Raw genomic sequence first — 12,871 nt, forward strand, 5'->3', positions numbered from 1 at the left:
AAAATGTAACTAAAATATATTTCTAAATGTAATTTAGAAATATAGGTAACATTACTCAAGAATAAACCCTGATAGTAAACATAAAAAATAGGAAACAAAACAAATCCAACAGTGTCCAATCTGTTTTTGTCTTTGTGAGAAAAATTTCCTTTGTTTTGATACAAGTTATAAAAAATATTAATCAGTATATTTTAGTATATTTTAAAAATCATTCAAAAACAGCATGCATTTCTTGCTGTTCAATAGATGTTTTTAAGTATTAATGTTTCTTTTAAGCTGCTTCTTTTTTTCTTAAACAATAATTTTAGGTTTTTCCTTTTTGAAATTAATTTCAATTTCATTCATATAGGTAATGAGAATTCCTTCCAAATATATGCCTGCCAAGTACTGAGGGACACAAAAACATCATAGTTTACTTTGTATTTAAAAACCTCAGGTTTCAGATTTCCCTAACTTGACAACTCAAATTAGCTCTATGGAGCCCTATCTTGAATAACAGGAGTAAAGATAAAAATTTTCCCTCACTGTATGCAGAACCCACCCTCAACCACAAAGATGTTAAATACAGTAATGATTCCCACAATCTATGTGACACAGTGGTTTAAAGATTTACAATTAACTTTTCTTAGCAAAACTGTGACATTCATGCTACTATCACATTAAGTCCCTCTAATCCAAATTGCCAAAGAGATAACTTAAAGCAATAATAATCATCTGTGAAAATATTCAGTACGCTTTTTTTCTCCAAGAAAAGGTTAAAACATTATTCATCTTTGTTTTCCAAGCCATTAGAAACAGAGTAACACACACAATAAACACACACACACACACACAGAGAGAGAGAGAGAGAGAGAGAGAGAGAGAGAGAGAGAGAGAGCACAACTCCCCCAATTAATATTTGCTAGAGGTAGTAATTTACAACAGCATATATAATGTTTAAGCTCCATCCATCAGGGAACAAAATTAGTGTTAAAATAAATTACATTAAAGACAGACTGTGGGTGATAATTTATCCCTGAATTTCATGCTCAAGACTTTCTACATTAATACCATTATGACAGTTTTTACTAGTATATGATTGAGTAAAAAAGTGCTTACTTTAATAATCCTGATAATCTAAAAAAATTACTGTAAACATCACACTGACAAACTGTATTCGTTTCTAGTTTGAAATCATACATTTAAAATGGGCTTATTTTTATTTTCCACTCTTATAGCACTGCTTTTAAGAAGGCTTAGAGTGCCTTACTTAGAATATTGAGATCTCATACATTTCAAAGTGATCCATGATGCATATGCTTTCTTAAAGTGTTCCATTTATTGTTGATGAAAGATTAATTAATCAATTACATTTTAATGATTGGTGACACAATTAAGGTTAGTATTTCATAAAAATGAAATATCTGATCCTTCTCTAAATTCAGCTGAACCAGAAAAAATAAAGTCAAATAATTTGGATGAAAAATTAATATTTACACATTCTATATATAGATTGCTCAGGAATAAAGTGAACAAAATATCAATTCCACCAATTCCACATGTTGACTGTAACAGGATCCTTAAACTTCTAAAGACAGCATATAAAATGACATAAAACAATAAAAGGAAATTATTTTGGACTTCAATACTAACAAGTCATTAATATGGCAGACTTGTGATAGCTTCATGAAGACACTGGAGATTAAAAAGAGAATTGTGTGCTTCAATGAAAATGTATACATGAAGATTATTTCCTCTATTTTTACTTATGTAATACAAATCTGCATAGCAGAATGTATTTCTGAACAAAGCATTAGAAATTTTTAAGAGAATAGGCACTATTAAAACTTTTCTGGGTGATATCACTTAAGACCATTATTGTGGCTTATGAACCACAAATAAGACAAATTCATAGTAGTATTTCATCATAGAGAAATCATTCACAGTATCTGTTGATAACATGGATGCTTTTTTTCTGGAATCCATATTGCTGAACAACATTTTTAAAAATATATTTTCATAGCTTTGTTCTATGGAGAGTTTATTTGCCAAATTTTCAAAGTGGTACAACAGAGGACCAAGATTTATCCAAATTCCACCCAGCTTGAATATTTTCCATAATGTATCAATAGAGCGAATCACAAAGTGAGCTGTGCTATGAAGAAACAGGTGGCAATACAGTCCCAAATATTGCATTTTGAATAAATCTCCTGAAAATCTCCTGCTGTCATAGAAAAGTTAGAACCAGGAAGAAGATTATGGTGGTCAATATCAGGGAAAAAAGGGTCATATCTGATCTGCTGATCTCCAGTTATTGCTGATCTGATGGGTCCAGGGATAAATTTTATATTTGTTAATTTCAGAACATCTGTTCAGAACAAAGTTGGAAGAAAAGAGCATTAAAAAAAATCTCCATTCATATCCTTGAGAAGCATGACCTAGCACAGTTATTTCCCAGTCCAATCTTCCTAGTTTAGCAACAGTTACCAGAATATTTACTTTAGGAGGATCTCTCTTTTGGAAAAAAACAAAAATTTGTTTTATGATTGGCTGGCAGTAGGCCTCTCTTTCTGCTTTCCTAGTTTCACTTCCGTCTCTCACAAACTATTTCAATGTGGATTATAATTTATCCACATCAAATGTAGATGCTGAGATATCTTTCCATTCCCCTCGTTAGGGGTTCCAGTGCAGCCTGAGATCCTAAATAAAAGAAATTTTGGTGGTCTCACTTTACTCAATAGATTAAGGTTGATTAGACATAAAACCACAATGTAATTAAGCAATCTTTACTCAGGAGAGGACCAGAACTGAGCTGCTATGGAGACTGAACATCCTCTCTTCTAAGAGAGGGAAGAAAGTCTCTCTGGGTCATTGATGGGACAGCATGGAGAGGCTCACACTGAAGTGGCCCAACTGTATCTATCATCCACTCTGGGCTCTGACAGATCTTCAGCTATGGAGCTTCTTAACTTGCAGTTGCCTTCAAGGAGTTATTGATGTTGCTTTCAAGTGTATCAATTGACAATAAAGTGGTCAAATGTATACATTTTCATGAAATAATTAACAAGTTTACATAAATGTATGCCAAAAAATTCTTACAATTTATCAAGGTAATATTGAGGAAGTGTTCAAGTGTTCTTTTTAGTTTATAAAGATGGATGTCAAAAATATTATTTGTATATAAATTTATGTTGCTTCTAATGTATCTTCATTACTTGTATAAATAGTAAAACATTTTAATGGAAAAAGATTGATAATTCAATACCCATAATTATATTTTCCTCCTGGATTTTATGTAATAATTTCTATATTTTCTCTTTGCCTTGGGTTTCTGTCTTAGTCTGTCTTTTGCTAATGTAACAGAATACCAGAAACTGTATGAACACCGAGAGCAATTCAAAACATAGCTGTCTATGGTAAAGTGTGTAGCAAGCTATACCAAGGCAGGGTTATTCATGTCTACACATTTGGTGGTTGACTTCTGATCCATATGCACACATCAGCTATATTTGTCTCAGTTTGTTTTCTGTTTCTATAACAAAATATCTGAGACCAGGTTAAAAAAATGTAAATTTATTTTGCTCCTGGTTCTGGAAGCTGGGATGTCTAAGAGCTGGCCTTGGCAACTGCTGAGGTTCTTCTTGCTGTATCACAACAGGGTAAATTCATCATCACATGGCAAGACAGAGTAAGCATGCTAGCAGGGGTCTTACCTCCTCTTCCTACAAAGTCACCAGTGCCACCTTGGGGGACCCTTCCTCATGGTCTCACCTAATCCTTATTATATCCCAAAGGTCCTACTTCCTATATATTATACACGAGTTTAGGGATTAAGTTTCCAATGCATGAAATTTGGGGAGCAAGGATGCATTTAAAACATGTCAAAGTCTTCAAATCATCTATTCTCTGACACTGCCTGTACCTGGGCATAAGAGACAGATGAAAATGGGCAGATCTGCAGTATAAATTGGTTGGCTGGGTGGGATAAGATTTATTCCCAAGTATTTAAAAAAATTTTTTAGTTGTCAATGGACTTTATTTATTTATATGTGGTGCTGACACTGAACCCAGTGCCTCACACATGTTAGGCAAGTGCTCCATCACTGAACCACAACCTCAGCCCATTATTCCCAAGTATTTTTGAGGTTATTGTGAATGAGATAGTTTTCCTGATTTCTTTCTCAGCATACTCATTATTTTTGAAGAGGAAAGAAATTAATTTATGTATGTTGATCTTTTATCCTGCTACCTTTTTGAATTTGTTTATCAACTCTAGAAGTCTTCTGGTGGAGTATTTTTGGGTCTTCTAAAGATAGGATCATGTCTTCAGCAAACAGAGATAATTTGACTTCTTTTCCTATTCACCTCCCTTTAATTTCCTTCTTTTGCCTGATTGTTCTGGTTAGAGTTTCAAGGACTATTGTGTATATTAGTGATGAAAGTGGATACCCTTGTCTTGTTATTGATTATAGAGGAAATTTTTTCAATTTTTCTCCTTAAGTATGATGTTTTTGTCATATATAGCCTTTATAGTGTTAAAGTAAGTTCCTTCCAACCATAGTGTTTCAAGCATTAGTGTTCTTCTAGTGTTCATTCACCAAAAGGAATTGTACTTTTTTGGATAGTTTCCTTGCATCACCAACCGAGTTAGTGTCACTTTATTCTTTTGGTAACCTCTTCCAGGATAAACTACTTCCCTTGCAGGTGATGCAATATGTAAATTCCACACTTCAAATGTTGGCACTGCTATGAGCATGGTCTTTCCCTTTATTACAAGTCAGAATTAAAACCTTGAATCTTGTTTTTTAAATTCCAGTTGCAGAAGTAGTTTTCACTGCAGGAGTTATCTGAAGACAGTCAGCTTTCTAATGGTGGCCTACAATAAAGGCTCTAGCTTCTCCAGAAACACTACAGGTTGGATTTAGTTTAAACATGTATTAAACTAAGAGAACTTGTCTCAAGTGAGTTTAAATGCACTTTATTTTTAGACAACCTACATGACATATTTTCTTAAAAAACAATGCCTCCACTCCAAATAAATCACTGTCAAAATAATGTGTTCAAGATGACATTAGGGGCTGGGGATGTGGCTCAAGCGGCAGCACATTCTCGCCTGGCATGCGTGCTGCCCGGGTTCGATCCTCAGAACCACATACAAAGATGTTGTGTCTGCTGAAAACTAAAAAATAAATATTAAAAAAATTCTCTCTCTCTCTCTCTCTCTCTTTAAAAAAAAAAAGATGACATTAGTTCCATTTGTCTTAAGTCCTAGTGTTTTGTGGATGACAAGCAGCAGCCAGTTATGATGACAGATGATAGGTTCAAAGTAACTGCCAAATTTGTTAACATTTCTCCATTTCTAAACCATCCTTAAAGAAAATCATATATGGGGTCACACCATCCTCACGGTAGTCCAGGAGAGCGACCATGCCATCTGGATTCATGTTTTCACCAATAAAGAACTGGTAATTTTTGAAATTAGCAAGGATGTGCTTGAATTGTTCTGTAGCCCCTGTTATAAAAGGTTTTACTCTCTCTGGTCTCTATTCTTCAAGTTTGCCTTTGATTGATTTCATGTAATCTTTGATGTACTTCTTGTATGCTCTTTTGTGAAGCTGGTTTCCTGCAAGTGATGGTTGATGACAATATCAACACTAATGATTACTGTGCTTTTGGTACCTTCCTCCTGGGGTCCTTCAGCAGACGTATTTCCACCAATGAGCGAGTCATTAATGTTACCCTCGGTCCTACTAACCATCTTGCCCTCCATCTCCAGGCAGAGCCCCTCAGCCATCTCCAGGATCTTGTAAATGTCGGAGAACATCTCATCAGGGCTGATGAGGTCCGGGTAGATAAACATGATGGCGACTAGAGGGAGACCGCTACAGTGCTAAATCTTAGCAGGAGCCCAGAGCTCCCAGCCAGCGCGGTGCAGCTGGAGCCAGAGGCTCTGGGGGAGAGGGGTGAGCAGCAGAAAAGAATCATGTGATTCTTGAACTTAACTTTATTTATGTGGTGAATGACATTTATTGATTTGCATATGTTGAACCACCCTTGCATTCCTGGGATAAAACACACTTGATAATGTTGTACTATCTTCTTGGTGCAATTTTGAATGTTGTTTGTCAATATTTTATTTTGGGTTTTTTCATCTGTGTTCATCAGGGATATTGGTCTAATATGTCTTGGTATCAGGGTAACACTGGCTTTATAGAGTGAATTTGACAGTGTTCCTTCCTTTTCTATCTCATGGAATTATATATATATATATATATGTTGTAGATGAACACAATACCTTTATTTATTTATTTTTAGGTAGCTCTGAGAATTGAACCCAGTGCTTCACACATGCTAGGCAAGTGCTCTACCACCAAGCTACAACCCCATCCCATTTTTTTTTTTTTTTAAGTCTCATAGAACTCAGCTGAGAATCCATCAGGTCCTTTCTTTTTTAGAAGACTTTAATTGCTGCTTCAATTACATCACTTGATCTTGGACTGTTTGTTTTCTATATACTCGTGATTCAATTTTGGTCAGTCATATATGTCTTGACATTTGTCAATATATCCTAAATTTTCTAGTTTATCGAAATATAAATTTTCAAAAGAGTTTCTAGTGATCCTCTGAATTTCAGAATTGTCTGTGTAAAAATCCCCATTTTCATCTATAATTTTGTTGATTTGGCTCTTCTTTCTTTTGGTTAGTTTTGCTAATAGTTTATCAATTTTGTTTATCGTTTCAAAGGACAAAAAATTTCATTGATCTTTTGTAGGTTTCCAATTTCATTAATTCTGGCTCTTAATTATTTTCTGTCTTCTCCAGAATTTGGAATTTGTTTGATTTATTCCCCTAGGCCCTTGAGGTGTAGCATCACCTTATTTATTTGGAATTGAACAATTTTTTAATGTAAGAACTCAAGGGTATAATCTTTCCTCTTAGAAGCACCTTCATACTGTCCCGAGATTTTGATGTGTTGTACCTCTATTCTCATTTGTCTCCAGTAATTTCTCCCCTGATTTATTCTGTGGCTCATTCCTTATTCAAAAATGAATTATCTAGCCAGGTGCAGTGGCACATGCCTGTAATCCCAGCAGCTTGGGAGGCTGAGGCAGGAGGATCTGGAGATCAAAACTAGCCTTAACAAAAGCAAGGTGCTCAGCAACTCAGTGAGATCCTGTCTTTAAATGAAACACAAAACATGGCTGGAGATGTGGCTCAGTGTTCCAGTGCCCCTGAGTTTAATCCCCAGTACCCAAAGGGAAAAAAAAATTTTTTTAATCTCTCCTGGTGTTAAATGGTTCCTGTTTTTTTAATCTTGTGGTTGTTTTATAATTTTAAAGCATTATGATCTTATAGGATTCAAGGGAAAATATTAATATTTTTGTATTTGCTAATATTTGCTTTCATCCTTAAAATATGACCCATTTTAGGAAGGTTTCTTGTGGCACTGTGAATAAAGTAAATTCAATTGTTGATGTTCTATAAATGTCAGTAAAGTCCATTATATTAATAGTTTTCTTTTGTTTGTTTGTTTTGTTTTTCTAGAGTCTTTTCTTAGCTTATGACTGGATGACCTACCTAATGGAGACAGAGTCATGTTGAAATAGATCAGTATTGCTGTACTGTGGTCTACTTGATTCTTTGTATTGAGAAGCGTTTGTTTTATGTTCATAGGTGCATCATTTTGAAGGGCATAAATATTTATTACCATCATAACTTGTTGGATTATTTCCTTAAACAGTATGAAGTGAACTTTGTCTCTTCTGATGAATTTTTTAGTTGCAGTAAAAATTAAAAATTAAAAGGTAATTTTTAGTTACCTTTTCTGATATTAGAATAGTTACACATGCTTGCTTTCAGTTTTCATGTCCACGGTATATCTTTTTCTACCCTTTAACCTTTAGTATGTGGATGGATGTCTTTGTAAGTTGAGTCTCTTGTGGCCAACATTTTATTGGACCTTAGTTTTTAATCTAATATGCCTCTATATGTCTTTTGTTTGGAGAGTTTAGAACATTCAGTATTACTATAAAGACATAATTTTATTTTCTGACATTTTATTTCTAATGGTTAATTCAGATTTGGTTTATTTTGCTGATCAATAACACATGAAAATATGTAATCTAACTTAGTGAAATATCTGTCAAATTCTTGGTTTTGCTAGTGGACAGAATTGCACAGTGAACTTCCTTCAGATTATTTCTTGTATTGATCTAAATTTCTGAATAGATTATTAGTCCATTTATCAATCAATCATAAATTGTAAGTAAAATTATCAAGTGATTTCTTAATTAAAATTGTGTGAAACACATCTACCCAGAGAGGTAGCATTTTATAAATATTATTAAATAAGATAGCTATAGTTTTTAAGTATTAAATTGCATATGTCAAGCCATTAAAGTAAAATTGAGAGTTCCAATGAGGCATTAAAAATTTTCCAAGCAACGTTTTAAATTTTTTAATTTCCAGATTTTATATTTCTCATTTTAGAAATTGGAATACTTTTGAGTTTTTTGTTTACGTTTTCCTATCTTCTTTCATCATGTAAATGCATTTTTAAAAAATTAATAATGCTAATTTTTATTCTGTGGTTTGAGAAATTAATTGAAATGTGATACATTATTTGTACTAAGATATGACTTGACCAAAAATACCTTTGGTTTGCTAGGTTTTTTTAAATGTCTGAAAATGGAAGGTATTTTTGTCTTAATTGTAAACAGAATTGCCTGTGTTAAAACATATTCTTGAGTAATCTATTTGTATATCTTTTATGCCCTGAAAATTTAAAGGTTAATTCAAACTGGCATGTTTTAGAATATTAAAGAAAAAGAATAACTACTTTTAATACCAATCTTTTAAATTTCATGATGATTTTTGTAGGGATAGTGATATATACTATAAGCATTGTCAAAACTTTGAAAATTTCTTTCTATAAAATATAAAATGCTCAGTATCTAAATCCAAGTCAACCGTGGTATATCAATGTTAATTTTGGGTTTTATATTATGTTATGGTGTTCAAAATGCAAATATAACATTTAATATTTTTCATGCTTCTACAAAAGTAGATCCTAAATTACTCAGATTTGGCCACATGTAGTCATACTTTTGAAATTATTTGTCATATATTAAAAATTCCCTTTAATTTCAATCAAGATGAAAATCTAAATACTGGAACCAGTGGTATAAAGCCCCAAAATAAACACAATCAAAAAGTTCCTATCCAAGACACATTTTTTTAAACCAGGGATTGAAACCAGAGGGGCTTTACCACTGAGTCACATTGTCAAGCTTTTTCCTGTATGTCTCTTTTTTTTTTTGAGAGCAGCTGAATGATTTAGTGTGTGGGTGGAGACATGGTTAGTATAATACAGAGAACATATGGGAAAAGTATAAAATGGTATTTAATGGCAGTACTTATCTCATTAGGGCAATAATCAAGGATATTGCTAATGTTTATGGTATTTGCTTTTCTATAGAACATAAGCCAAAGCCATAAACTTGAACTTGAGTTATATACATAATACATACACCACCTTAAGTAAAATACATTTTTTTCATAAGTAACATGGCATTTAAAAATATTGGAAACAGTATCTGTGCTGATTTGTATTTTGACTTAGTGGAACAAGAAAAGAACAACATTCAATTTGGGAGGGGTATACTAATATAAAGCTCTTAAAATTCAAAATATCTTCCTCTCCCTTTGTACTTACCATAGGCTATATATTGTCTTGAGAAGATTCATTGAGAAAAATGTCAGATACATCTTTATAATTTGGAAGGAACTAATGTGAAAGCAAATTGGAAGGTGAGATTTCATCTTGTTTTAAAATAAGTACTCTTTTTTTCTTAAAGAAAAAATTAAATCAGTTTATTACAAAAATATATCTAACCTATACTTTTTGCAGCTTTCAGAAGAAGTCCAGTACTTTGTTTATACAAAGTCTATGAAGTCAATAAAGTCATCTAATCCTAAATTGTGACATATTCCATTCAAGTCCTTGGCATAATCCCTCATCATTAAGAGCACAGCATGCCTGCATATGCTACTGATGATATTTAATAGAAATTAGCTTCAAAAACTGGGACATTTCTGCTACAGTCATGCATTCTTTATCATGTTTAAAAATTAGTAATCCATTTTTCTTACATCCTCATTCACTAATATTATGTAGAGTTCTTTAATTACAGAAATCCTCTGTATTGTCCACAACTACTATTAAAAACTCCATGTTAGTATAAGTATTCCAGGAAGAACAAAGAGATTCTTGGCCACCAATATTCCACATTAGGAAATGTGCATTACTACTCACTATCGCTTCTACCTTACTTCCTATTGTAGGGGATGTATGTACAACTTCCTTCATAGAAAATTGTTAAAGGATTGTAGTTTTCCCTGCATTGTCCAACCCTACAATGATAATTTTATTACCCTTGTGATTGAATAGCCTCCATTTTCTGTTGAAAAGAATTCTCATTCGTGTGCAGCAGACTCCATCTACCTGAGCCTGGCCTGGCCTCCCCTGGCTGAGGCTAAAGGGTAGAGAGAAGCACTGGAACATTTGCCTCTGCTGCTGTTGCCATTCCCACACTGGTCACTGATCTACTGCCAGGGAACCAGAGGCAGGCTAACACCCAGGACACTCTGCTCTGAGCAAGGCTCTGCTACTGCTGTTGCCACCTGCTCCTGGACGTTGCAGCCACTTTGTCTGCCATGGCCTTGTGGGCCCTGGTACTCCCCTAGCTCCTCTTGGGTGACAGCAGTATGGATTTTCTTCTTGTTCCTAAGGTTTGGAATTTTTTTTTCTGATTACTTCATTGAGAAGATTGTGCATTCCTTTAGTTTGTATTTTGGAAACATCAATGATTCTTAGATCTGGTCTCTTAATGTTATCCCAGATTTCTTAAATATTCTGGTCATGGTTATGCAACATCTTTTCTTTATTGTTGACTCCATGTTTAAGATTATATACTTGGTCTTCAAAGTCTGACATTATGCCTTCAAAGTGGCCTGATCTATTGTTAATGATTTCCATAGGATTTTAAAATGATTTATTGAGTCTTTCATCTCCAGAATTTCTATTTGGTTCTTTTTAAGAATCTCTCTCCTTATTGAAATGATCTTTCACTTCCTGTATTTTCCATCTAGTTCATTCCTTACATCTTCTTTTAGCTCATTGAACATTTTAACTATGAACTTTCTAAATTTTTCTACATTATTTCCTCTATTGTGATGTTAATGGGATCAGATGTTGAAGTATTGTGGGCTATTTGGAGATAGTTTGCTCCTTTGCTTTTTTACTTATATGTCTATCCATCTGCCAGGATGATTATTGCTTCTACTTTTATTCAAGGGACTATTTAGTGAGCTACTTTCTCTTAAGAGAACCAGGTTGGGTGAATATCCAGGTGTTCATACCTACTACACTCAATGTATGTCCTCTGCTATTCTCAGCATCAGCATCACTTTGAGAGAGGTCACTAAATTCTGTTTATAAAATCACTTCAGAACATACCTAATCAACTATGATACCATACACTAATCAACCTTAGGAGAAACAAAAACTAGTTGAAAATGTTCTTCACAGTTCTTATAACCCCAGGTACAAAATCGTAGTAATGATCTGGAATTTGTTGATCAATTAACTATTAAAGATTGCAAAATTGGTATTACCTGACATAGTGAAGAAGAGGAGAGGGGGAAAAAGTGAAGAAGAGGAGAGGAAAGGGGAAAAAAAGAAAAGATCCTTAGGTGAATCTTCATTACTAACCATTTATTTGACTACAAAATAGCTTGATCTCAGTGCACACAAATTTTTCTGTGAACAAGTGTTTTTCAGGAATGTCCTGAAGCAAAGAGTGAATAGATACTCTTTACATCTCATCCTCCAGGACTGAAGGGGCTAATAGTGAAGCTGACACAGGTGGCCTCAATCCTTAGCACCAATGTGCACTCACTGAAGGATGACAATAATTCTGAGACAGGGAGAAAGGTGTGAGGTTCCCAGAGGAAAACAGGCAGTTACATCTCCATGAAAAAGAACAGGATGTGCCAGCCCAATCTTGCAGATTTCATTCCCCCTGAGAGAGAAATGACATTGTGAGGGGGACCCCAGAGGAGTGATGGGGTAGTGAACACCCCTAGCCCCTCTTCGCCATCAGCTAGAGAAAAGCCATGGGGGCCACCATAGCAAACAGCGCCAGAAGTTACCAGACTCCTCCACATTTAGGTTAAGCGCCAGAGGACTGGATTGAGCCCCCTAGTGGCCATATTGTATGCTCCAGACCAGTTTAGCAGGACTTCTTAGCAGGCCCCAAGACCATCCCAGTCTCAAAGGAGAACCTCTGAGGTCATGTTGGATGCCTCCTAATTTACACACCTGACTCCACCTGTCCAAATCTACATTATGGCTAAAGATCCTTTGTAATACAATCGGTATTATCTGACTCCATCCTCATTACTCATGGGAACTTGAAAACTGAGGGCAAAATAAAAACTCAGACACCAATCTGAGCATTGAGAAATGAGTATTATTGATTCATGCATTTATTCACTGAAATGCTTGTAAATAGTTTAAGTTTCACAAGAAATGACTAATCAATTTAAAATTCAGGTATTATTGAAAGAGAAAAATCTGAAGTGTGTGATTAACTTGTTCATTATTCTTCATGCAATTAGTTGTTCTTCCCAATTATTGCCATGTCCACAATACCATTTTGCCCTCTTTAGGGTCAGTGTGGCCCTAGAATAGGTGCTGGATGATTATCTGGGAACTATGTATAATAGCACCTACCTCAGTCCAGGTCATTGACCTCAGAACCTCATTCTTCCTGGATGTATGACAGAGGGCAGAACTCTGGGGCATCTTCACAATGACCTGAATGCCTCT

At 34.5% G+C, this 12,871-nt stretch overlaps 3 pseudogenes; all 3 read right to left on the reverse strand.

Annotated features, from left to right (window-relative positions):
- Positions 1-1,854: 1,854 nt before the first annotated feature.
- On the reverse strand, positions 1,855-3,248 carry LOC124108965 (carnosine N-methyltransferase-like; annotated as a pseudogene).
- Positions 3,249-5,222: 1,974 nt separating this feature from the next.
- On the reverse strand, positions 5,223-5,839 carry LOC124108973 (translationally-controlled tumor protein-like; annotated as a pseudogene).
- Positions 5,840-9,943: 4,104 nt separating this feature from the next.
- LOC124108974 (ADP-ribosylation factor-like protein 5A) lies at positions 9,944-10,459 on the reverse strand (annotated as a pseudogene).
- Positions 10,460-12,871: the final 2,412 nt, after the last annotated feature.

This window comes from Marmota monax, unplaced genomic scaffold (genome assembly GCF_021218885.2).
Source record: "Marmota monax isolate L192 unplaced genomic scaffold, Marmota_monax_Labrador192_F-V1.1 WCK01_AAM20220418_F8-fsc00414, whole genome shotgun sequence".
In the NCBI taxonomy this organism is placed as follows: Eukaryota; Metazoa; Chordata; class Mammalia; order Rodentia; family Sciuridae; genus Marmota; species Marmota monax.